The following is a 26,238-nucleotide window of genomic DNA, read 5'->3' as shown; positions in this document are numbered from 1 at the left end:
TTGGGCAAAATACATGGCGTTGCTTTGGGCCTGATAATGGTGTTGCTTTGGGCCTGGTAATGGCAGTGCTTTGGGCCTAATATTTAAAGGCCATTGCGGTTGCCAGGTTTGTCTGTCGTATTGGGCTTCCTGAAAAAAAGCGAGGAATGTTGGCTCTGCTGGTATCATAGGAAGAGAGCAGCCTCGGCAGGGTCACCAAAGGAGTAAATGAAGGACCATTTACAGCTCCGGGTTGGGAAGGGAAGACTTACCTTGCCGCGCCGGTAAAATATATGGAGCCCACTTAATTACTTTTTGATTCCAGTGGGCTGGTTTTTACTTATCGACCTGGACAAGATGAAAGGCTATACTGGCTCCTTCGGTATTGAATCATGTGACGCTAAGATGCACTAGCATTCTAGCAGCATGTACAGTAACTCTAAAGTATCCTAGCATATAAGATACGGCTGGATGAAGTGTTCGCATCTAACATGGGGCAGCTTCAGATATCTGCACCAATAGCTATTTTATGGGGAAAGATGGGCATTTTACAGCATATGCTAATGAATATTTACAAAATAAAAACAAACAACAAATAAAAGTGTTCAAACCCAAAATAATAGACAATAAAAATATGTGCATTTAAGAGCCCAGGAGTGAGTGACTTCCAAGGGCATTCTTCACACCGCTACCACACAAGAGGGTGGGTGCATTTAAAGGGGAGCTGCATGTTTTGGGACAACTCAAGCACAACCGAGCTAAGGAAGCACAGAGCTATTTGTCGTGCAGCAGTCTCTGCATAACCTTGATCCAAAGCAAAGGGTATTTAGTCACTGTTTTCTGCCGGCTTGCGGCACTGATGTGAGAGTAAATTCACACAATGTTTATACTTTAAAAGCCTGTGCAGTACTTAGCTGCGGCTCCAGAAAGACGGACACAAAGCCATGGAGCTCCTTTGAGGTGATTTGTTTTTGTGTGCATATAAAGCATACAATATCAAGAGCACCTGGGTGCAGCTTTAATACCAAGCAGCAAGTTTAAATGTAATCTCTTAAAAGACGACCAGCACACACTAAACAGCTCCAATTTAAAAAAAGTGTGTTTTTGGCCTAGAATGCAATTGATCTGCAGGGGCTGTAACTTTTTGCATTTCATGAACATCACCCGCTTAGCAAAATACAAAAAGAGCATAGCATAAAAATAAAATGTAATCCAAAATAATAATACCAAGCGGACCAAAACTAGGCAACATCTGGAAATATATATAAATGATAACCCGATATTCACACAGTTGGTAGGGGGAAAACCTTTTACAGTCTTTACGCATTGCACTGAACATTAAAACTGATTGCTTTTGCTGGCGAGAAAGTGTTGCTTACAGTTGTTAAATATAAATTATAATTACAATAAAATTAAGAAAAAGACACATATAGCAATCTCAAATTTTAGCAGCTATATGCAGACAATTTTGAACAAAAGCACCCCCTGAGTTGGGCTTATCTCGAGGAAGCGCATTCCTCAAAGGCTCCGTGAAAACTAGCTGAAACGCGAGAATAAGCCCCCAGTAACAACAGGATGTTTATGGGCTGTTACCAGAGCTTTTATACACATTAAACCAGGAAAAATTAGAAGTTGATCCCAAAGACTATTTAAACCTATGCACAAAACAAAAAAAATATAAAACACACACTGATTTGCAGCAAGCAAAATAACCTACAAAGTTACATGCAGATTTAATGGTTAAAAAGAAACAACGCGATTAAGATGGCACATCCTTTTTAGCTCCGGTCACAAAGTAATGTTGGAGAATAAAACGTGAATTAGCTGAAAGTTCCCCTTAGCAGCAGACAATCACAGCTACTCGGGGAAATAGAGGATATATAAAATATGTGCATGGAGCGCACGTTCTACCTAGGTGCTCTAGGCACTTTAGTGCGTTGAGGAAAGATACAAGGTCCGTAAAAAAAGGTACGAAGGTTCTGGTGTTATTGGAAGGTGGATGAGAGTTATACTTCCCTTACTGCAGCGGCTCTAGTGGAGAGTCTCAGTGGCACCATTAAAGTATAGTGTACACGGGTCAGTCATTAAACCACAAAAAAGCAGAAACTGATCCCAAAGACTGTTCCAACTATAACTACTGTTCTTAAAGTAAAATACCGCACTGGCAGGGTTCAAGGGGCCCGGTGCCACTGCACCTACTGCACCAACGGTAGGTACGCCCTTGCTCGGCAGTCCTGGCAGCCGTCTCTTCGGTAGCGTAAATGGCGTCTATTTTAAGAGAACATGGGAATCTTCAGGTCACGCACTTTCAGTAAAACGCAGTCGGTTCTCGAGCTGCTCTGGGCCCGTGGCGGGGTGAGATGCGCCTGGGGCCTACTCGAGGACGGACCTTGCCCTGGCGCTGAAGGAATGCAGCCGGCCTTAAGAGGCACTTCGCAGTGAGATTTTTTTCCATTTCTCACAGAGAACAGGCTGGGCTGGGCAAAGTCTGCAAATAAAGCGCCCTCTCGCATCCCTGTGAATTTCACCTTCCCTGTGTGAGTGGGCTGGGCGCCAAGAGGCGCTCCCCGCTGTCCTCTTTATGCTTTTACTTCCCGAGGCAGGAGGCAGCTGCAGGGCTTTCTGTTCCAGCTGTTCAGGTCCACCTTCGGCGCGGCCATGAGTGATTTGCCGACCTCAGTAGAGGAGAGCAGCGCGCCACCAGGAGGTGAGTGTGTGCGCGTGCCCGTGTGCTAGTCCCAGTGAAAAGGTCCGTCAGTGAATGCCGTGACGTCACTACCGTTCTCAAAGCCCACTCTCTGACAGTGTGGAGATCTGTCTGATGTCAGTGGGCGTCGGCTGATGAGGATGTATTGATTGGGTGAAGAGGACAGAATGTGATTATAAATTCAACAGGAGGAACAAGCCGTGAGCGTGCACTCTCCCGAACTTACGGTGTCGGGATGTGCACGCTCACGGCTGTCGTGGGGCGGGACTTCCGTCTTATGCGCCCACGGAGTGGATGGCCGGCCCAGAGGAGCGGTGGCAGCAGAAGTCAGGAGTGGCGGCTGAGGCTGCTGATGCGGTAAGGTAAGTGGGGCTTAGTCGTGGGGGTGTGTGTCTGTGTGTGCGTGTCTACGTGTGTGTTTGTGTGCGTGCTTCCGTTAGTGTAGCTGTGTGTGCGCGCGTGAATGAGAGAGGCTGACGCTGTGATTGTGGAATGTAGAGCAAAAGATGTGCACGGCTGGGGGGGCGGGGGCTGGGCATGCGCGTCCATGAGGTGCAATCGGCGCTCGTGCCCCGGTCTGTGGTCCCTTCAGCGCTAACTAGGCAGCAATAGGTCTTTCGCTGACACGAGACCTAAAAAGGATATCATTAAGAAGTGTCAGAATAAACAGCATGACGCACAGGATGTTAATTGTCTAACAAATCTAAACGGGGCTACAAATTGTCCATCCTGAGCTCCTGTACTAGGAGGACCTGGCATGGCTTGCAGCAGTCCTTCCAAGTCTGAAACGTTGAGCTGCAAATCCAACTCAAAGTGAAAGTGCTGTTCTTATGGAGGCCACGCTGTGTGTGATTGGATGGTACTCCCCTTGCCTTTTGTGTGAGGGCCTCTAGCACTTGAGGACAATGGCCCATGAGGGCCACAGCTGTCAGTCAACTACCGCTGAGTGTGATTAACATGGCAGCATCTCATGCTTCACTGCCTGCAGTAGGCCTCACATAGCAGGTCCAAGGAGGCAGAAGGGTCCCTCTGCCTATTGGGCTCACCTCTTGTTTGGTGCAGAGTCAGATGTAAAGAGGCAAAATACCATCAGTTTTTATGCCTGAGCACTCAATCCCTCACTTCCAGCAAACAGTGGAGCCCACATATCACATTTACCTTTCATGGCACTGATGCATTTTCTGCACAATCTTCTGGGGAATTACAGGAAAGATAAACAAATCATATGGGTGAAACCAGTAATAACAGTACCATTTTAAGAGAAGGACACACACACACACCGTGGAGCTGCATAGCAGTGTCACAGTGCACAGATTCATAATACCAGCAAAAAGTGTCCAGAAGAAAAAGGTGAACAATCTAGGGTTGCCATGCAGAAAAGGTTGTTTTCCTACAATGGCATTATGTGACGTTGCCCTTAACCAGTGATGAAGTGCAGCATTTATCAGCATGGAGTCAAATCACGTTCTCTTAAAAAAGAAACGAAAACACACCTCTTTGCGCCTTTTCTAATGTTTGTCCCACTATCTTTAGCTTGCTTTTTCTTTCAAAATATACAGCGGTGAATAGTCCCTTTCTACAAATCAGTCTGCATGTGTCCTCCTTTTCAGGTTTGACTTAACAGTGCTTGTGCCTATTCGGGCAAAATATTGTGTAGAATATTTAACAACTGGAGGGCTCTGTGGAATTATTTTGCCACCAGTTAAACCAGAGGTGGTATGCAAACACCAGGGCTCAGGAATGGAGTTTACCCTATTACAGGCTAACTGATTCCCTATTATTTGTGTTATACTATTATACTTTATGATTTGTTTGATTCTCACGCATGTATTACCATTTTTTTTGTCAGACCAAATGTTACACTAGTTCCTGTCTTGTAAAGCGCTCCGATACCCACTAGGGGGCACATCTTTCACGCTATACAAAACTTTCTAAATAAAATAAATAAATATTAATTATATTAGGGGCCAACTAGTGCTGGTAGAAACAAAGTGTGTTTGTACAGAGTGGTCTTTCATTTAGGCATTTCTTGAAATAGTTTTGCGACACTTATTAATGAGCGGCTGGCTCGCTTTGTTTACAGAGTCAAACTCTCATGTTAAAGGTACTATCTGCTTTCATGCAATTGTCAAAAAAGTAAATTAATGGATGCTGCTAGCTGAGCATAAAAAAGGAATAAAAAGAGGATTAAACAGAATTAGTGTGGAAAATGTAAATGGAAAACATCGTTTAAGTTCGCCATGAAAATAGAGGGAGAGGGGCAATTTTGTCCAAACAATAATTTACAGAGAGGTAATAATCACAAGCTATCAAATAACCAACACTATGCAAATCTCATAAAATGAAGCAATCCAAATAATAAAGGTTTATGATGCAAAGATGGTTGTTAGGATGTTTGGACAGATTTGTATGTAGATGGGAGCGAGATTGTCTTGTGACAACAACCGAACGGATATTTTGGGAGACAGATGTGGCTCCACCCGGTTGTAATTCTAAACACAGGCATCTCTCTAGCATCTCCATTCACCATTAAAAGGATTCTTCTAGTAGAAGTAGGGGGGCAGTAAGCTTCCACCACAGCCACAACAGATGATGTCGCACTAAGACCCTCATAACAAGGGCCCGACATGATTGCGATACACACAGTAATTTCTGTTGATGCAAATATCGCAGTTAAGAGTTTGGTGGCTAATAACGCAGTCCTGCAATTTTCCTCTCATACGTTTTGGCAGGTTGAACCTCACAACATTTATTAATTGGAAAATGCCCCATAATTATCTGTACATACAAATGTAGGTGCAATAAGCACCTAAATCTGCATGTTAGTCCCCTTGTTCGGGGACAACTCCTCATTTGGAGTCATTTACTAGAACCAAAAAATCCTGACCTTGTGGAGTTCGAATTTGTTGGGGTGCTAAATATTGGCCCAAAAACTGAACAGCTTGTAATAAGTGCCACAGTATCAGACCCCTAACTGGGTGGAACCAATGGTCTGGGCAGCAAGAAGCTGACTTGTCCTATAGCTTACGTCTAAATAAACCCCTTAAAAAGTTAATGAAACACACAAAATATAACATACAGTGAACAGCGCCCCTTCTGGTCTGTTTACTTCTAGATGCCACCAAACAAACCCCATATCAGAGTAGCTTCTTGAAGAGAGAATCTTGCAATGGTATAACATACAGAGAGCAATTGCTTTTGCTGGCGAGAAAGTGTTGCTTACAGTTGTTAAATATAAATTATAATTACAATAAAATTAAGAAAAAGACACATATAGCAATCTCAAATTTTAGCAGCTATATGCAGACAATTTTGAACAAAAGCACCCCCTGAGTTGGGCTTATCTCGAGGAAGCGCATTCCTCAAAGGCTCCGTGAAAACTAGCTGAAACGCGAGAATAAGCCCCCAGTAACAACAGGATGTTTATGGGCTGTTACCAGAGCTTTTATACACATTAAACCAGGAAAAAGCAGAAGTTGATCCCAAAGACTATTTAAACCTATGCACAAAACAAAAAAAATATAAAACACACACTGATTTGCAGCAAGCAAAATAACCTACAAAGTTACATGCAGATTTAATGGTTAAAAAGAAACAACGCGATTAAGATGGCACATCCTTTTTAGCTCCGGTCACAAAGTAATGTTGGAGAATAAAACGTGAATTAGCTGAAAGTTCCCCTTAGCAGCAGACAATCACAGCTACTCGGGGAAATAGAGGATATATAAAATATGTGCATGGAGCGCACGTTCTACCTAGGTGCTCTAGGCACTTTAGTGCGCTGAGGAAAGATACAAGGTCCGTAAAAAAAGGTACGAAGGTTCTGGTGTTATTGGAAGGTGGATGAGAGTTATACTTCCCTTACTGCAGCGGCTCTAGTGGAGAGTCTCAGTGGCACCATTAAAGTATAGTGTACACGGGTCAGTCATTAAACCACAAAAAAGCAGAAACTGATCCCAAAGACTGTTCCAACTATAACTACTGTTCTTAAAGTAAAATACCGCACTGGCAGGGTTCAAGGGGCCCGGTGCCACTGCACCTACTGCACCAATGGTAGGTACGCCCTTGCTCGGCAGTCCTGGCAGCCGCCTCTTCGGTAGCGTAAATGGCGTCTATTTTAAGAGAACATGGGAATCTTCAGGTCACGCACTTTCAGTAAAACGCAGTCGGTTCTCGAGCTGCTCTGGGCCCGTGGCGGGGTGAGATGCGCCTGGGGCCTACTCGAGGACGGACCTTGCCCTGGCGCTGAAGGAATGCAGCCGGCCTTAAGAGGCACTTCGCAGTGAGATTTTTTTCCATTTCTCACAGAGAACAGGCTGGGCTGGGCAAAGTCTGCAAATAAAGCGCCCTCTCGCATCCCTGTGAATTTCACCTTCCCTGTGTGAGTGGGCTGGGCGCCAAGAGGCGCTCCCCGCTGTCCTCTTTATGCTTTTACTTCCCGAGGCAGGAGGCAGCTGCAGGGCTTTCTGTTCCAGCTGTTCAGGTCCACCTTCGGCGCGGCCATGAGTGATTTGCCGACCTCAGTAGAGGAGAGCAGCGCGCCACCAGGAGGTGAGTGTGTGCGCGTGCCCGTGTGCTAGTCCCAGTGAAAAGGTCCGTCAGTGAATGCCGTGACGTCACTATCGTTCTCAAAGCCCACTCTCTGACAGTTTGGAGATCTGTCTGATGTCAGTGGGCGTCGGCTGATGAGGATGTATTGATTGGGTGAAGAGGACAGAATGTGATTATAAATTCAACAGGAGGAACAAGCCGTGAGCGTGCACTCTCCCGAACTTCCGGTGTCGGGATGTGCACGCTCACGGCTGTCGTGGGGCGGGACTTCCGTCTTATGCGCCCACGGAGTGGATGGCCGGCCCAGAGGAGCGGTGGCAGCAGAAGTCAGGAGTGGCGGCTGAGGCTGCTGATGCAGTAAGGTAAGTGGGGCTTAGTCGTGGGGGTGTGTGTCTGTGTGTGCGTGTCTACGTGTGTGTTTGTGTGCGTGCTTCCATTAGTGTAGCTGTGTGTGCGCGCGTGAATGAGAGAGGCTGACGCTGTGATTGTGGAATGTAGAGCAAAAGATGTGCACGGCTGGGGGGGGGGGGGGCTGGGCATGCGCGTCCATGAGGTGCAATCGGCGCTCGTGCCCCGGCCTGTGGTCCCTTCAGCGCTAACTAGGCAGCAATAGGTCTTTCGCTGACACGAGACCTAAAAAGGATATCATTAAGAAGTGTCAGAATAAACAGCATGACGCACAGGATGTTAATTGTCTAACAAATCTAAACGGGGCTACAAATTGTCCATCCTGAGCTCCTGTACTAGGAGGACCTGGCATGGCTTGCAGCAGTCCTTCCAAGTCTGAAACGTTGAGCTGCAAATCCAACTCAAAGTGAAAGTGCTGTTCTTATGGAGGCCACGCTGTGTGTGATTGGATGGTACTCCCCTTGCCTTTTGTGTGAGGGCCTCTAGCACTTGAGGACAATGGCCCATGAGGGCCACAGCTGTCAGTCAACTACCGCTGAGTGTGATTAACATGGCAGCATCTCATGCTTCACTGCCTGCAGTAGGCCTCACATAGCAGGTCCAAGGAGGCAGAAGGGTCCCTCTGCCTATTGGGCTCACCTCTTGTTTGGTGCAGAGTCAGATGTAAAGAGGCAAAATACCATCAGTTTTTATGCCTGAGCACTCAATCCCTCACTTCCAGCAAACAGTGGAGCCCACATATCACATTTACCTTTCATGGCACTGATGCATTTTCTGCACAATCTTCTGGGGAATTACAGGAAAGATAAACAAATCATATGGGTGAAACCAGTAATAACAGTACCATTTTAAGAGAAGGACACACACACACACCGTGGAGCTGAATAGCAGTGTCACAGTGCACAGATTCATAATACCAGCAAAAAGTGTCCAGAAGAAAAAGGTGAACAATCTAGGGTTGCCATGCAGAAAAGGTTGTTTTCCTACAGTGCCATTATGTGACGTTGCCCTTAACCAGTGATGAAGTGCAGCATTTATCAGCATGGAGTCAAATCACGTTCTCTTAAAAAAGAAACGAAAACACACCTCTTTGCGCCTTTTCTAATGTTTGTCCCACTATCTTTAGCTTGCTTTTTCTTTCAAAATATACAGCGGTGAATAGTCCCTTTCTACAAATCAGTCTGCATGTGTCCTCCTTTTCAGGTTTGACTTAACAGTGCTTGTGCCTATTCGGGCAAAATATTGTGTAGAATATTTAACAACTGGAGGGCTCTGTGGAATTATTTTGCCACCAGTTAAACCAGAGGTGGTATGCAAACACCAGGGCTCAGGAATGGAGTTTACCCTATTACAGGCTAACTGATTCCCTATTATTTGTGTTATACTATTATACTTTATGATTTGTTTGATTCTCACGCATGTATTACCATTTTGTTTGTCAGACCAAATGTTACACTAGTTCCTGTCTTGTAAAGCGCTCCGATACCCACTAGGGGGCACATCTTTCACGCTATACAAAACTTTCTAAATAAAATAAATAAATATTAATTATATTAGGGGCCAACTAGTGCTGGTAGAAACAAAGTGTGTTTGTACAGAGTGGTCTTTCATTTAGGCATTTCTTGAAATAGTTTTGCGACACTTATTAATGAGCGGCTGGCTCGCTTTGTTTACAGAGTCAAACTCTCATGTTAAAGGTACTATCTGCTTTCATGCAATTGTCAAAAAAGTAAATTAATGGATGCTGCTAGATGAGCATAAAAAAGGAATAAAAAGAGGATTAAACAGAATTAGTGTGGAAAATGTAAATGGAAAACATCGTTTAAGTTCGCCATGAAAATAGAGGGAGAGGGGCAATTTTGTCCAAACAATAATTTACAGAGAGGTAATAATCACAAGCTATCAAATAACCAACACTATGCAAATCTCATAAAATGAAGCAATCCAAATAATAAAGGTTTATGATGCAAAGATGGTTGTTAGGATGTTTGGACAGATTTGTATGTAGATGGGAGCGAGATTGTCTTGTGACAACAACCGAACGGATATTTTGGGAGACAGATGTGGCTCCACCCGGTTGTAATTCTAAACACAGGCATCTCTCTAGCATCTCCATTCACCATTAAAAGGATTCTTCTAGTAGAAGTAGGGGGGCAGTAAGCTTCCACCACAGCCACAACAGATGATGTCGCACTAAGACCCTCATAACAAGGGCCCGACATGATTGCGATACACACAGTAATTTCTGTTGATGCAAATATCGCAGTTAAGAGTTTGGTGGCTAATAACGCAGTCCTGCAATTTTCCTCTCATACGTTTTGGCAGGTTGAACCTGACAACATTTATTAATTGGAAAATGCCCCATAATTATCTGTACATACAAATGTAGGTGCAATAAGCACCTAAATCTGCATGTTAGTCCCCTTGTTCGGGGACAACTCCTCATTTGGAGTCATTTACTAGAACCAAAAAATCCTGACCTTGTGGAGTTCGAATTTGTTGGGGTGCTAAATATTGGCCCAAAAACTGAACAGCTTGTAATAAGTGCCACAGTATCAGACCCCTAACTGGGTGGAACCAATGGTCTGGGCAGCAAGAAGCTGACTTGTCCTATAGCTTACGTCTAAATAAACCCCTTAAAAAGTTAATGAAACACACAAAATATAACATACAGTGAACAGCGCCCCTTCTGGTCTGTTTACTTCTAGATGCCACCAAACAAACCCCATATCAGAGTAGCTTCTTGAAGAGAGAATCTTGCAATGGTATAACATACAGAGAGCGATTTACTCCTAATTGCTTTTGAAATTATTGAACCCAATCTACATTGTGGGGTATGAACCCCAAAAGAATATCTACAAAGCAATTAGTTATTCCACTTTAATGCAGTTCAGTGGATTAAGCTAGCGATAAACCGCATGAGGCAGTTCAACAATAGCAATCTGTTGGTTAAACGAATGCAGCAATTTTAAAGTTTGAATTAACCAAATTGATTAATTGACTATGAGCAAGTTGATTAATTGACTACCAAGCGCCTTGCCAACATACGATTCAGTCCCTATGGATCACAAAAGGACATCATTTACAACTGAAATTAAACACAGAAAACAATTCTTAGAGATCATAAGCAGCTAAAGTAAAAAGGCATAAATTGAGAATCTGAATCAGTATTACTCTGCAGCCTTTCTGGACATTCATTCATTTAACCTGGACTTTCGCATGCATTTAAAAAAAGCCCACACCACAGAGAAATTAGCCCCCAGCTTGGCAGCACACACAACTGCCCGGTAGCCAGTCCGGCCCTGATCCCTTAGTTTCATTTGGAACTAATAGCATAGCTATCATGGACGTCATTTAGGGGTCGCCAGTGGTCGCAGCATGCCCCTTGTGACCCCTGGCACTGCTTTTGCGACCCCTGCCTCAGCAGCGGCAAAATCCGTGGCAGGAACAGAAGCAGCTCCTCCTAACGGATGTCGGTGGGGGCTTCACTCACGCCGTTTTTTTGTCACATTTTTATTATATTAATAGTGAATAATATTACATTATTTGCTATTAGTGTAATAAAAAATTGATCATAAATAGCTGGAATATGACTTTCCCTGGCAGCTGAGGTAAGTAAAAAAATGATCTTAAATTAATGTAGGTTGTGTGCATCCTTGCAGTTTTGAGTGTGTTTATGTAAGAGGGTGAGTATGTATGAATGTGTGTGTGTGTGTGTGTGTGTGTGTGTGTGTGTGTGTGTGTGTGTGTGTGAGTGAAAGTGAAGGTCAAGGGGCAAGTGAGTCACTTCCGCTACCCCAGGCATTTTGGTGAATTGATGTCATGCTTGCTATATACATAAATGATCATAATTTAGACTCATTTGAGGTTCGAGTAATTTGCACAATTAATTGGGTTAGGTTGGAGTTCACATTTCTCACACTTTAAAGAATAATGATTAAAGAAACCGACCCGATTAAAACAAAAGAAAAACAGGCGTGAGACTCCGCCTTTTATCGAGACACACTTGCCCCATGTGGGTATCACAGTTTGTGGGTCTCATTTTTCAGTTCTTCAGCTCAAAAACGGACTGTGTTAAGCAAGTTGGCTCGTGTGTGGTTTCGTGGTCTATGCAATTTATAAAATTAGCATTAAGCAAAACTAAACGCACGCTGTAACTCACCTGCTCTTCGTGAAGTGTCCTGGTTTCACATGGACACATTTTACATGTGCTTCGAGAGTGTGGAAAAAATGATGCAATTGCACGTGCACTAATTCTATTTTTGAAAGTTACAAAACTGCCTTTCTGATAGCAACTTTTCCCATTCATCGTGATCAAGAATAAATATAATCTAGTGACCAATGAAACCACATTTCATTTATTTCTATTTAATTGCAATAGTGCTGGAATCTGAATTACCAACATTGAATTAAGCTAAACTCGACCCTGAATTTGCCTGCAATAAAAGTCATTTAGTAATGCTAGAGTTTAGAACTAGAATGAAAGTTCATTCAAAACAACGTAAGTACAGAGCAGTATTTCTGTGCAGCACGCCCGGTATATAAAACAGATTATTTCCCAGCTGAAATTGTCCAGATAAATAGTCATATATGCATATGCATTACTCGCATTTCTCACATTTTTAGGATTTTGTCTCGAAAGAAACCACAGTGGAAAGGACTTGCTAAAAACATTTTCTCTGCTCCAGGAAACCGCTTCGCAAGACGCGTTTATAAGATTTCAAAGTAGGAAACTATTTCGGAACATGAATGTATTTTTGGGGATAGCTGTACCTGCTTTCCAGGGGAACCCATAGTTTTCAGCGGTTTTCCATAGAAGAATGAAGGTGAGAAGCGGCAGTTCAGCGCGAGCACAGCAGTCCTTAAGCATGTGGCGTTTCAGCTCGCGCACTGCGCAGGAACTATGTCAACAGAGGTATGTGTGAGGAGAGTCCCCTCGGGCTACAGAAGCCTCCTGCAAGCACCGGCCAGATAGGGAGAAGACAGGGCGGGAGAAGCGGCGAAGAAGAAAAGCAAAAGTCTGCTAAAAATACAACGTGAGATCACGCTCCTCTCAAAGACAGATGGGATGTGCACACTCACGGCTGTCGTGGGGCGGGACTTCCGTCTTATGCGCCCACGGAGTGGATGGCCGGCCCAGAGGAGCGGTGGCAGCAGAAGTCAGGAGTGGCGGCTGAGGCTGCTGATGCGGTAAGGTAAGTGGGGCTTAGTCGTGGGGGTGTGTGTCTGTGTGTGCGTGTCTACCTGTGTGTGTGTGTGTTTGTGTGCTTCCGTGAGTGTAGCCGTGAGCGCGCACGTGAATGAGAGAGGCTGACGCTGTGATTGTGGAATGTAGAGCAAAAGATGTGCATGGCTGGGGGGGGGGCTGGGCATGCGCGTCCACGAGGTGCAATCGGCGCTCGTGCCCCGGCCTGTGGTCCCTTTAGCGCTAACTAGGCAGCAATAGGTCTTTCGCTGACGCGAGACCTAAAAATTAGCTGCTAAAACAGCAAACATGAAACAAATTGGCCGGATTAGCAAATGAATCCGAAGTTTATAATCAGGATGGCATTCTCACTCCATGTCATTGCGGGCATGTGTTCCTGTCCTGGGCTTTTGCGTGAAACGTATTCAATTATGGGTAACGCAGTGTTGGTTTGCATCCCTTTGCCTAATTAGATTAACACGCCATTTAGTAATTATTTGAAGGTTAAAAGCCCAGGACTGCAAATAGTGTAGGTAATAACATTGTGTGAGGTGGTCATCCGATCATATTCTGTTTAAATACAGACTAGTTTATGAGGCAAAATGGCTCAGAGATATTTTTGCTATCCCAACAGAAGGGGTTTTGTTCCTGTCACTGACTGCAGTCACAAGAGAAAACAGATTAAAAGAACACAGCAGAAAGCAAGGCAAAAGAGGGGCCTGCAAGATCGTTTGACTTCCCACAATAAATGCGTATATATACTTCATATTGGCAGAAACAAAGGAATTATGTATTTGTGTTGAAATATAGTAAAATCAACCACCATATTGCTTAAAAGGTAAAAAGAATAGTTCAACAATTAAATGTCAGCACTAGAAAGAGCTATGTCAAATTCATTATTACTATGTTGCAATATACCTTTGGGTTCCTTCTAATACAGTGACCACTGGCGAGGGCTGATCTGCTTTGGGGTAAATAGGTAAACATAACATGACAAGGTTTGATTCCTGAGGTTTCTGGCCCCCTTGCTAGATATTAGAGATCTTATGTAAGGCACGATCAGAACACAACTGTATCCTTGCTTCTCTTCATGTGCACACACATCCAACCATCCAACTGTTGTGGTTGGTGGATAGGGTTATTTAGGTAGGAGGTAAATTCTTAATTCCATGGTACACCCTTGGGTCACAGTTACAGCTGGTGGGTCATTTTAGGAGCTCATTCGCCCTTCAACTGTAATCCACTCCCACACTTCAGCCAGCACACAGACTCCAACATTCCACACATTATCACATTCTAACAGCATCTACACTCTGTAGGAAGCTGGCTCTGTATAGACTATAGAGACACCTGCATAGAAGAACCCACAAGAAGGATTTGATACCCAATAATTCTTCTAAATCCCAAGGGTGTGTAAACTAACACCAAGCCCTGAGGTCCAGGTGTATTTTCAATTAAAAACGTTACTACAGGTAAAATCTCACTCAAACAACAGAAAAAGTGAGCAAAGAGAGAGTACCTCACGGTAGCACCACCCGAGGGGGTTCCTGGCTAACAATTACCAGTTTACCCGCTTCTCATCATCGGCCCTCTCTCTTTGTAGTGCGTGAAAAAGAAAGCAAAAGTGTGTTGAATTCCTAAATAATAATCACGCAGTGCAGCAATAGTGAATGTGACCAAAATATACACTATTCAATGACTGTAAGTATGTATGTGCACCACGAACCCCAAGGAGAACCTGTGCATTCGGTTCCCAATGTTAAAACCTGGTGAGGCTTGCTGGCTATCCAACTTTATTCCACTGCTGCAAGCCTCCCCGGCTAAAAATGGTTAATACTGCACCATATTCATTTTCTTAATGCCAACATGTTTCGTTGCTCAAAAGTTCCAGCAACTTCGTCAGGGCAAAATGGGGTTCACTTTTCTTTATCTTCACACTCATTGAATTCCAAAACCTGTAGTAACATTAAAAACGAGACAGCAGTGAATCACCAAAGTTCCTTCAAAGAAGGTCTTTGGTTAAGAATAAGTTTAAACACCACACAGACTGTTTTTCAACTCATAGATTAACTTAGGGTCGCCTAGTCACCGCATACCAGCAACCATGTAGAATGTCGGACCGGTACACAGTCTAAATATCGAGTTTGTAATATCGACCTACAGAAATTTCGAAGGTAAAGAATATCGAGGTCAAGAGTATCGTTGGACAGAATATCGACCCTAAGGTAAGTAATATCGAATGTATTTATGTGGATGTAAGTAATATCGAAGTCAGTAATATCGATATCAAATATATCGATGTTATTAATTTCGATGTTACTAATATCGATATCTGTATTACTATTATGTATTTTATTATGTATTTAATATTTATATGTTTTTTGTTAAGTATTTTACTTGTTTTAAATTACATGTGTACTATTTTTATATATTAATAATGATATTTTAAAGTTAATTTAAAGTTTTAGTACTGGAGCGGGTTGTGGGTTTATAGGGGAATAGGGTGGGAAGTAATTTAAATATATTAAATTAATTTATATTTTTTAGGAATTACAAATTAATTGTAATTAATTTTTGCATTTAAGTTTTGTAGCGGGTAGTGGGTTTATAGGGGAATTGGGTGGGAAGTATTTTAATTGTAATTAAATAATTCTTTATTTTAATTTATTGGTACTGATAATAAATTCATTTTTAATTAATTATTAATTGGCAATTAATTATTTTAATTGTTAATTTAGTTTTTTAAATTGGTAAATAATGTTTGTAATTGGTAATTAATTTTTGTAATTGATAATTTTTTTTATTGGTAATTAATTTTGTAATTTGTGATTAATGTATGTAATTGGTAAATACTTTTTTTAATTGGTAATTAATCATTGTAATTGGTAATAAATTTTTTAATTTGTAATTAATGTTTGTAATTGGTAGTTAATTTTTTTAATCGGTATTTAATTTTTTTTAATTGATCATTAATGTTTGTAATTGGTAATTAATGTTTGTAATTGGTAATTACTTTTTAAATTGGTAAGTAATTTATTTTAATTGGAAACTATCTTTTTAATATTTGGTAATTAATGATTTATGAAAAGTATTTTTTGGTATAAAAAATAATTTTATTGTTTGAAGTTTTTTAATTCCTAATCAATTTTTTATAATAAATATGTGTTTTGTTTTGAAAAATATTTAATTGTTCAATATTTATTATTCGGTAACTAATATTGATTAATTAATATGTATTGGTATTTATTGTTAATTTATTGTTAATAAATTATTCAATTGTAATTATGTTTTTAATAATTATTAATGGGTATTTGTAAATGATGTTGGTCTCAAATTTAAATTTTTAATTATTTTAAATACAAACATTATTTATAAGTATGTTATATTTAATTTCTATGCTATCCAACATTTTCCCTACTTTTGCACTCTCTGGAGTGGGAATAGTAATTTTTACCCCTATGCTATTCAACGTTTTCCCTACTGTTTTACTCTCTGGAGTTGGAACAGTAATTTTAACCCACCCGCTATCCAACGCTTTCCCTACTGTTACACTCACTGGAGTGGGAATAGTAATTTTTACCCCTACTCTATCCAACGCTTTCCCTACTGTTTCACACTCTGGAGTTGTAATAGTAATTTTTACTCACCCGCTATCCAACGCTTTCCCTACTGTTGCACTCTCTAGAGTGGGAATAGTAATTTTTACCCCTACGCTATCCAACGCTTTCCCTACTGTTGCACTCTCTGGAGTGGGAATTGTAATTTTTGCCTTCCCGCTATCCAATGCTTTCCCTACTGTTGCACTCTTTGGAGTAGGAATAGTAATTTTTACCCCTATGCTATCCAACGCTTTCCCTACTGTTGCACTCACTGGAGTGGGAATAGTAATTTTTACTCACCCGCTATCCAACGCTTTTTCTACTGCTGCACTCTCTGGAGCTGGAATAGTAATTTTTACCCCTATGCTATCAAACGCTTTCCCCTCTGTTCCACTCACTGGAGTGGGAATAGTAATTTTTACCCAACCGCTATCCAACGCTTTCCCTTCTGTTGCACTCTCTGGAGTGGGAAAAGTAATTTTTACCCCTACGCTATCCAACACTTTCCCTACTGTTGCACTCTCTGGAGTGGGAATAGTAATTTTTACCTTCTTGCTATCCAACGCTTTCCCTACTGTTGCACTCTTTTGAGTGGGAATAGAAATGTTTACCCCTACGCTATCCAACGCTTTCTCTACTGTTGTACTCACTGGAGTGGGAATAGTAATTTGTACCCACCCGCTATCAAACGCTTTCCCTACTGTTGCACTCTTTGGAGTGGGAATAGTAATTTTTACCCCTACGCTATCCAACGCTTTCCCTACTGTTTCACACTCTGGAGTTGTAATAGTAATTTTTACTCACCCGCTATCCAACGCTTTTCCTACTGTTGCACTCTCTGGAGTGGGAATAGTAATTTTTACCCCTACGCTATACAACGCTTTCCCTACTGTTGCACTCTCTGGAGTGGGAATAGTAATTTTTACCTTCCCGCTATCCAATGCTTTCCCTACTGGTGCACTCTTTGAAGTAGGAATAGTAATTTTTACCCCTACGCTATCCAACACTTTCCCTACTGTTGCACTCACTGGAGTGGGCATAGTAATTTTTACTCACCCGCTATCCAACGCTTTCTCTACTGTTGCACTCTCTGGAGCTGGAATAGTAATTTTTACCCCTACGCTATCAAACGCTTTCCCTACTGTTCCACTCACTAGAGTGGGAATAGTAATTTTTACCCATCCGCTATCCAACGCTTTCCCTACTGTTGCACTCTCTGGAGTGGGAATAGTAATTTTTACTGCTACGCTATCCAACGCTTTCCCTACTGTTTCACACTCTGGAGTTGGAATAGTAATTTTTACCCACCCGCTATCCAACGCTTTCCCTACTGTTGCACTCACTGGAGTGGGAATAGTAATTTTTACCCCTACGCTATCCAATGCTTTCCCTAATGTTGCACTCTCTGGAGTGGGAATAGTAATTTTTACCTTCCCGCTATCTAACGCTTTCCCTACTGTTGCACTCTTTGGAGTGAGAATAGTAATTTTTACCCCTACGCTATCCAGCACTTTCCCTATTGTTTCACACTCTGGAGTTGGAATAGCAATTTTTACCCACCCGCTATCCAAGGCTTTCCCTACTGTTGCATTTTTTGGAGTGGGAATAGTAATTTTACTTTCTACGCTATCCAATATTTTAATTACTGTAGTTTTTTTTGGACTTTAAATAGTAGTTTTATTTATTTTTTATTTAATATTTTTTGTATTATTTTAGATAAGGTAGTATTTAATTAACTTTGAATATTTTAAAGGTATATTTAATTTTTTAAATTTATTAAATAATTATATACTTTTTATTTATGTTATTATTTTATGTGTGTAGATGTATTTGTAATGTATATTATTTATAAATAATTTATAAGTAATTAAAATAATTATTAACAGTTATTATTAAGTATATATGATATATTTTATGTATATGTTTAATTAATGTTTTATTATTATATATGTATAATTTATTAATTTAAAACAATATTAAATATTTTCAACTATGTGTATTTTCTTTATTAGTATTATTTACTTTATTTTACACATTTATTTTTAACTGAAAAAAACTATATTTTTAACTACGATATTTTTTACATCGATATTTTAGTTTTGATATTTTTGTACTTACCTTGTTGTAGATAGGATGTCGATATACTTACCTTCGATATTCCACCGTCGATGTTTCTGTAGGTCGATATTCTTAGAGTCGATATTCTGTCAGTGATTCGTCGGACCACGTGTCACAAGATCACATGTCCACCAGAGGCTCGTTCTGTTTTAAGCCCCCTGCATGACAAAGAAGAATGCATATCATCATGTCCGGGAGGCACGCCTTTGTGTGTAGAGACTCCAATGACCACCCTTCTATACAAATGGCCACATCTCGCGATATTCCTTACGAACACAAGCAGCCTCTTAACAATCTTATGAGTGCATCTGTCAATGCCCAAATGATTAGTGGCGTCCACACACTTTCACGTTCCACAACTATCAACAGCAAACACTGACGAAGTGCATGTGCTTGCTTAAACACCCTCAGCCCGTCTCCAAGTACTTCTTATGGCCCACACACACATGTCCCGAAAACCTTACTGTTGCCGAGTCCCGCTGGCGCTTCTGGGGATCCCTCGCACTGCCCGCTGCCATACTCGCTCTATATCCTAACCTTCAACACCGCCCCTTCCGCAACGTGACGTCAGGCGTCATAGCAACGCGAGACGCATTGCGTCGCTGCTCCGCGGGGCGGCCATTTTTGACAGGGATTAAAAGGTTCGAGCCTGTTCAAAGTTCTGGCAACTGCTATAATGAATTAAACTTGCTTAGAATACCATCAAGCCCCATCGGACTGTAACAGAGTTATGTGGCCGGCAACCTAAGCTCCCAATATTACTTTCAAATGCTCTTGATCACACATAGTATAGAAGTGGCAAATAACTATGTGCTCTTTAAACAAAAATAATGATAAAGATAAAAAATGACATGGCATTGCAATTGCATGTATCCAAGTTCCTTATTAAATTACCGGTGAATCTTGGTAACTTTTATAAAAAGGAACCGGTCCCCAGTTACATCAAAGCATGTAGACCATACCTCCGACAGTACCAGCACAAAGGGGGAGGGGACATGCAGCTAGTAGCCAGAAATTGGCTGATCTTACTGATTAAAACACTGAACAGGTATGTGGGGCTCTGTGTAGATTGGTGTACCCAATACTCAGGCCGGGAATGAGTGAACTACAGAGATCTAAGATGGACTGTCCTTGAAAGGGTGGTTGGCGACACACATAATCTTGAAGCCATACTAGCAAAGAAAGAGGCCAAATGGATTTTCTCAGAAAAAGCAGATCGTGAGGACTTAATGAGAATATTGAGTGGAATAAGGTGAACAGATGTTGAAGTACTAATGGGATTGGGAGCGAATACTGGGACTAACTTGATGTTAAAATTCTCTCTGATCACATCACCACCCAGGTTGCCCTCTCCGTGCTTTCACTCATATCCCGGCCTGAGTATTGGGTACACCAATCTACACAGAGCCCCACATACCTGTTCAGTGTTTTAATCAGTAAGATCAGCCAATTTCTGGCTACTAGCTGCATGTCCCCTCCCCCTTTGTGCTGGTACTGTCGGAGGTTTGGTCTTCATACTTTGATGTGACAGGGGACTGGTTTCTTTTTTATAAAAGCTACCAAGATTCACCGGTAATTTAATAAGGAACTTAGATACATGCAATTGCAATGCCATGTAATTTTTTATCTTTATCATTATTTTTGTTTAACAAGCACATAGTTATTTGCCACTTCTATGCTATGTGTAATCAGAGCATTTATTACAGTCCGATGGGGCTTGATGGTGGTCTAAGCAAGTTTAATTCATTATAGCAGTTGCCAGAACTTTGAACAGGCTTGAACCTTTTAATCCCTGTCCAAAATGACCGCCCCGTGGAGCAGCGACGCAATGCGTCTCGCATTGCTCTGACGCCTGACGTCACGTTGCGGAAGGGGCGGTGTTGAAGGTTAGGATATAGCGCGAGTATGGCAGCGGGCAGTGCAAGGGATCCCCAGAAGCACCGGCGGGACTCGGCAACAGTAAGGTTTTCGGGACGTGTGTGTGTGTGGGCCATAAGAAGAACTTGGAGACGGGCTGAGGGTGTTTAAGCAAGCACATGCACTTCGTCAGTGTTTGCTGTTGATAGTTGTGGAACGTGAAAGTGTGTGGACGCCACTAATCATTTGGGCATTGATAGATGCACTCATAAGATTGTTAAGGAGCCGCGTGTGTTTGTAAGGAATATCGCGAGATGTGGCCATTTGTATAGAAGGGTGGTCATTAGAGTCTCTACACACAAAGGTGTGCCTCTCGGACATGCTGATATGCATTCTTCTTTGTCATGCAGGGTGCTTAAAACAGAACGAGCCTCTGGTGGACACGTGATCTTGTGACACGTGGTCCGACATTCTACATGGTTGCTGGTATGCGGTGACCAGGCGACCTTAAGGTAATCTATGTGTTCAAAAACTGTCTGTGTGGTGTTTAAACTTATTCTCAACCAAAGACCTTCTTTGAAGGAACTTTGGTGATTCACTGCTGTCTCGTTTTTAATGTTACTACAGGTTTTGGAATTTAATGAGTGTGAATATAAAGAAAAGTGAACCCCATTTTGCCCTGACGAAGTTGCTGCAACTTTTGAGCAACGAAACATGTTGGCATTAAGAAAATGAATATGGTGCAGTATTAACCATTTTTAGCCGGGGAGGCTTGCAGCAGTGGAATAAAGTTGGATAGCCAGCAAGCCTCACCAGTTTTTAACATTGGGAACCGAATGCACTGGTTCTCCTTGGGGTTCGTGGTGCACATACACATTTACAGTCATTGAATAGTGTATATTTTGGTCACATTCACTATTGCTGCACTGCACGGTTATTATTTAGGAATTCAACACACTTTTGCTTTCTTTTTCACACACTACAAAGAGAGAGGGCCGATGATGAGAAGCGGGTAAACTGGTAATTGTTAGCCAGGAACCCCCCTCGGGTGGTGCTACCGTGAGGTACTCTCTCTTTGCTCACTTTTTCTGTTGTTTGAGTGAGATTTTACCTGTAGTAACGTTTTTAATTGAAAATACACCTGGACCTCATGGTTTGGTGTTAGTTTACACACCCTTGGGATTTAGAAGAATTATTGGGTATCAAATCCTTGTTGTGGGTCCTTCTATGTAGGTGTCTCTATTTGGTAAGGCTCTGTTGTGTTGGTATTTGGTTGAGTGGGGGGCGGCCTTACCTTGATTCCCCCTGATACTCCTATTGATTGACTCTGTATATACTATACCAAAGTAAGGTATAGTGTGCACAGATTCCAGTGGAAACCCAAAGGTAGGCAGAAGTAAAAGTAGATAAAACCTTACTCTCTATTTGCGATAGTGTGGGCAAGCAGTAAGGCTTTATCAGAGGGTAGTGTTAAGGATTTATTGTACACACTCAGGCAAGGAATGATGTCACACACTCAAAGACTGAAACCAGACCAATGTGTTTGAATAAAAATATTATTTAGTTGTATTTATTTTCTAGAACCAAGCAAGCCTGGCACAGGTAAGTGTAAATGGTACTTTTCAAGGCAGGTTGAACATTACAAGCAAGCTGACAGAAAATTACTTTGTTACAGGTTTATAAATACTTTGAATACAGTAAAAATTACTTTTAGATTACTTTTGATTACTTTGCAGATTACTTTTTCTACTCAGTGTGATATGCCTAGATATCACACTGGGACTATTCCTAGGGAAAAGGTAAGTAATTCACTTTTTGTACATTTGCAGTTTTTCAAGGTTTCATACAAACCAACTCCACACAAGAATTTTCAAAGAAAAGCAGTCAATGCAATCCAATGGGAGGAAATGAAGTTATCTGTTTACAGGTAAGTACCTGGTTGCGGGAGTTGGGTTTCTGGGGTTAGAACCAGGATTCCCACAGGGTCGAGGATGTACTCTCAAAGTGCCCTCAGCCGCACTTGGGCAGCCGGTGCAGTGTGCTGAGGCCCAATGTTATCTAATGGGGGATAGGGGTTATCCGTTTGGCAGCTGCTCAGCAGCAGACCACACGTTGTGGGAGCAAAGCTCCTGGTGTTAGATTCAGGGCAAAGGTGGATCCGATTTAGCACACAAAGTGCACCCACAGTGGCACAGGGGGGGGCGGGTGCAGGGTGCTGGTTTGGCATCGGGTGCCATGTTGATTTCAATGGGGATTCTCCGATTGCAACAAACACTGCAGGCTCGGGAGGAAGATCTTCTGAAGGTGACCACCAGTTAGAGAGGTAAGTTGGGATGCCTTGGGATGCTGGGACACCATTGGTTGGGCCACCAAAGGCTGTGGGACATTGGGTGCAGGCGTGTCTTTAGGCGTCGGGTTTTTCTTACCGGCTGCGGTTGGGGGGGATCATCCAGAAGTGTCTGCAGGTGTCGGTTGGAGACTTGAGACAAGTCAGGGATCACCAGATCCCAGGTCAGGATCGCTGGGAGACCTCCTTGTGGTGTTGGGTCACTCGAACTCGGGCCGTGGGAGTCGGGTGCAGAGTTGTGCAATCTCGCGGATTTGGCTGGAGCCAGAGTCTGTGGGTGAGCAAATCCAGTACTCACAGGAGACAAAGTCTGGTTTGGGAAGGCAGGGTAGGTTCTCTGAATTCTTGGGAGCTGCTGGCTGCAAGGCACACTGGAACTTCGCTGTGATCGGTCGAGGTCGGGACAGGCCGGTAGGGCTGGGGCCAAGTCAGTGGGTGTCCTAATCTTTTTCTTCAGCACAGCACTTCGATCCTTCTTCTTCTTGTCTCCTCTTGTCTGAGGAACCCAGGTTCAGGTCTGCCCCTAAATACTACATTCAGGGGTGTTACAGGTAAGTACAGGTCAGGACCAATGGGTCCCTTCCTTGGGGTGGGTACATCCCTATTAAGCCACCTTCCAGTGGGAGGGGGTATAAGCCTCACTTTGGTTGACTGGGTCCCTCCATCTGCAAGATGGCAGGGACTGAGAGATGTGCTTCACCTCACGTCCCCCACCTGAGGGGTGGGGCTGGCAAAGGTGGGTACACCTCTCCTCCTAACTTGGTTTTCTCGCTGATTCTCCCTCCCAAATTGGGGGACAGAACCGGGGGCGGCCAGTTGCTGGGAGCAGCAAATGCCTGGGGGAGCTCACAAAGGCGGCAAGCCTTTAAGCTTCCCCTTCATGGACCCTGCCCATCCTAGTGGAGGAGGCTTGGCACATCGTCCCAGGATGTGCTCTTTTTCAGCGCCTCTTTTTCCAATCTCGGGCGTGGCTCGGACGGCCCCAGGCCGTCATGCGCACACGTCCACTGGGACTCATGACGGCCGGGGGCCATCATGAGCATGGATGAGGTTAAATCCCACACTGGCATCAGTGTAGGAGTAATGAGCTGAGAAGTTTTATACCAAACTTCCCAGTTTTCAGTAAAGCCATTATGGTGCTGTGGAGTTCATAATGACAAACTCCCAGCACCATATACTCTTTATGGCATTACTGTACTTACAATGTCAAAGAATTGGCTTAGACACTGTAGGGGTTCAGGGCTTATGCACCTGTACCCTCACCACTGGTATAGTGCACCCAGCTAGAGGGTTGCTTACCGGTGCCAGGCCAGTGGGTTGTAGGCATGTACCCTTATGATGCTGCATATACCCAGGCTCACCCCTTCACGAAATGCACTAGGCATTCGATTACATGTAGCAATCTCACGTTTCTCCAAGAAATTCACTAAACAGCCCTCACATGACCATTCTTCCACTGAGTAATTCATATACACTATAATGGTTTGTTTTATTTAGAATATATTGTTTTCGTCTGGTTTTCAGTGTATGATCAAATCTAAACATCAGTAAGTACGACATGCTTGAACCTCAGACATTTTGTAATCCTAGAGCATGTACAGTTTTTGAATGTTCATGAATTTTTTATGTTATGTACTGAATACTAAGGTTCTGTATGTTTCTTTTTTATAGACCCCTGATGAAGGGTTAACTTGATAACCCGAAACGCATTGGGTATAATGAAACGCAATTGATAATCCATGACTTTAATGTATTTTGGAAACATTTTGATGAACTTACAAATTTGATGAATACTAAACATTTGAATAAAGATAAAATGTCATCAACAACGTTGGCTTGATTGGAATCAATGCATATTCATTTAAGTAAAGTTTAAGAAACATCTGTGTTTCATGTTAAAGGAGCGCGCCCTTTCGTGATAACATTATCACACCAGCACACAGGGATGTGTGCCATGTCGACTCTTCACTTTGTTCTGCACCAAAACACGCAGGCTGCAATGGCAGTGTGAGTGTGTGTAAAAGTACAGGGCATCTAAGCGTGGCAGAATAAATGCTACAGCCCTTAGAGGCCTTCCCTGGTCACAGTGCCCTTGGTACCTATGATACCTTGAACAAGGGATTTGCATGTGGCAAGAGAATTGCCAATTGGGTTTTGCAATAGTACAGTTTAGGGAAAGAACATAGGCCCTGTGTGCCTGGTTGGCAGGAACCCATGGCACGCTCAGTCAAAGTAGATCAACAGTTTGGCAAAAAGTCGGGGCTACCATGCAAAAAGGGGCACTTTCCTACACACTCACTATTCTACAACATGCCCATGCATACAGACACATCATGTCATCACACAATACCCATTACTTACACACAAGACAAACCAGACTTGCCACGTCACTACACTGACCCACTCCTAATTGGTGTCTGGTTTTTCCCTTGACAGTTTTTCCATAGCTGTCGGCACCTAGGCCACAGACAGAAAACTTACACTGACTCCATCTTGCTTGTGTCACATGAATGCACTGCCACCGCACTAATACACGCTTAAGCTTCAGTGACTAATAATTAAGGGTATTTGGCAGACCGCAACTCTGGGCGGCATGGGAAGACTGGGAAGTGAGATATGATGTTCCCTTTCTGGCATTTGCAAATGTTTCTTAAGGCTACCTTTGTAGTAGGTAGAATGCAGTTTAACCCCTTGGGTGCTCATGACGAGTTTAGCTCATAATGGCACATAGTGCTCGTGTGCTCAGCTCGTCATGACACCCACCCCCCGAAATCCATCTGGTGCGGGCACCAGAGGGATTCCCTTTTCTTCCCTAAAGCCTCGGGAGCTGGGGAAGAGTTTCCCCAGCTCCCGAGGCAAAGCCCCCCCCCACCCCCCCATCCGGTTTCCCTGCAATGACGACCAGCGCGCACGTCGCACTCTCGTCATTTCAGTGAAACTGAAAAAGAAATGAGCCAAGAGGCTCATTTCAGTTTCAGTTTCTATGTGCTCAGGGGGCTATCTCAGCCCCCCGGGCACGTAGAAAGACGGGAGAGGTATCATTGGAAAGGGGGGAATCCCAAGCAGGGATCCACCCACTAGACACCAGGGAGCGGGGAGTGGCCCCTTGGGCAAGGGCTTTTGCTCCCCCCAAATTGTTTTGGTGTCATTTAGTCTTTTTGCCCCCTCTGGGGGGCAAAAAGCCCACCAGACCCCAGGGATTTTTTTCCATGCCGCATAATTTACTAGGGTGTGGGCTGCCCATAAAGGGCATGTCCATGCCCCCACCCCAAAAATGTACAGCCTTTCTGCCCCCCCTGGGGGGCAGTTGGGGGCAGCAGCTCCCAATCAGCCCCCCGTGGGGGGCAAAAAGTCCACTATATGCCAGGGATTTTTTTAATTATAATTTGTGGTGGGGCTGCCCAATATGGGCATGCCCATGCCCCCAACCACCCCCCGCAAAAAAAGACAGCCTTTCTGCCCCCCTGTGATGCAGATGGGGCAAAAA

The sequence above is a fragment of the Lissotriton helveticus genome, chromosome 6 (genome assembly GCF_964261635.1).
Source record: "Lissotriton helveticus chromosome 6, aLisHel1.1, whole genome shotgun sequence".
Classification (NCBI taxonomy): Eukaryota; Metazoa; Chordata; class Amphibia; order Caudata; family Salamandridae; genus Lissotriton; species Lissotriton helveticus.
This window is presented reverse-complemented; position numbering follows the sequence as displayed.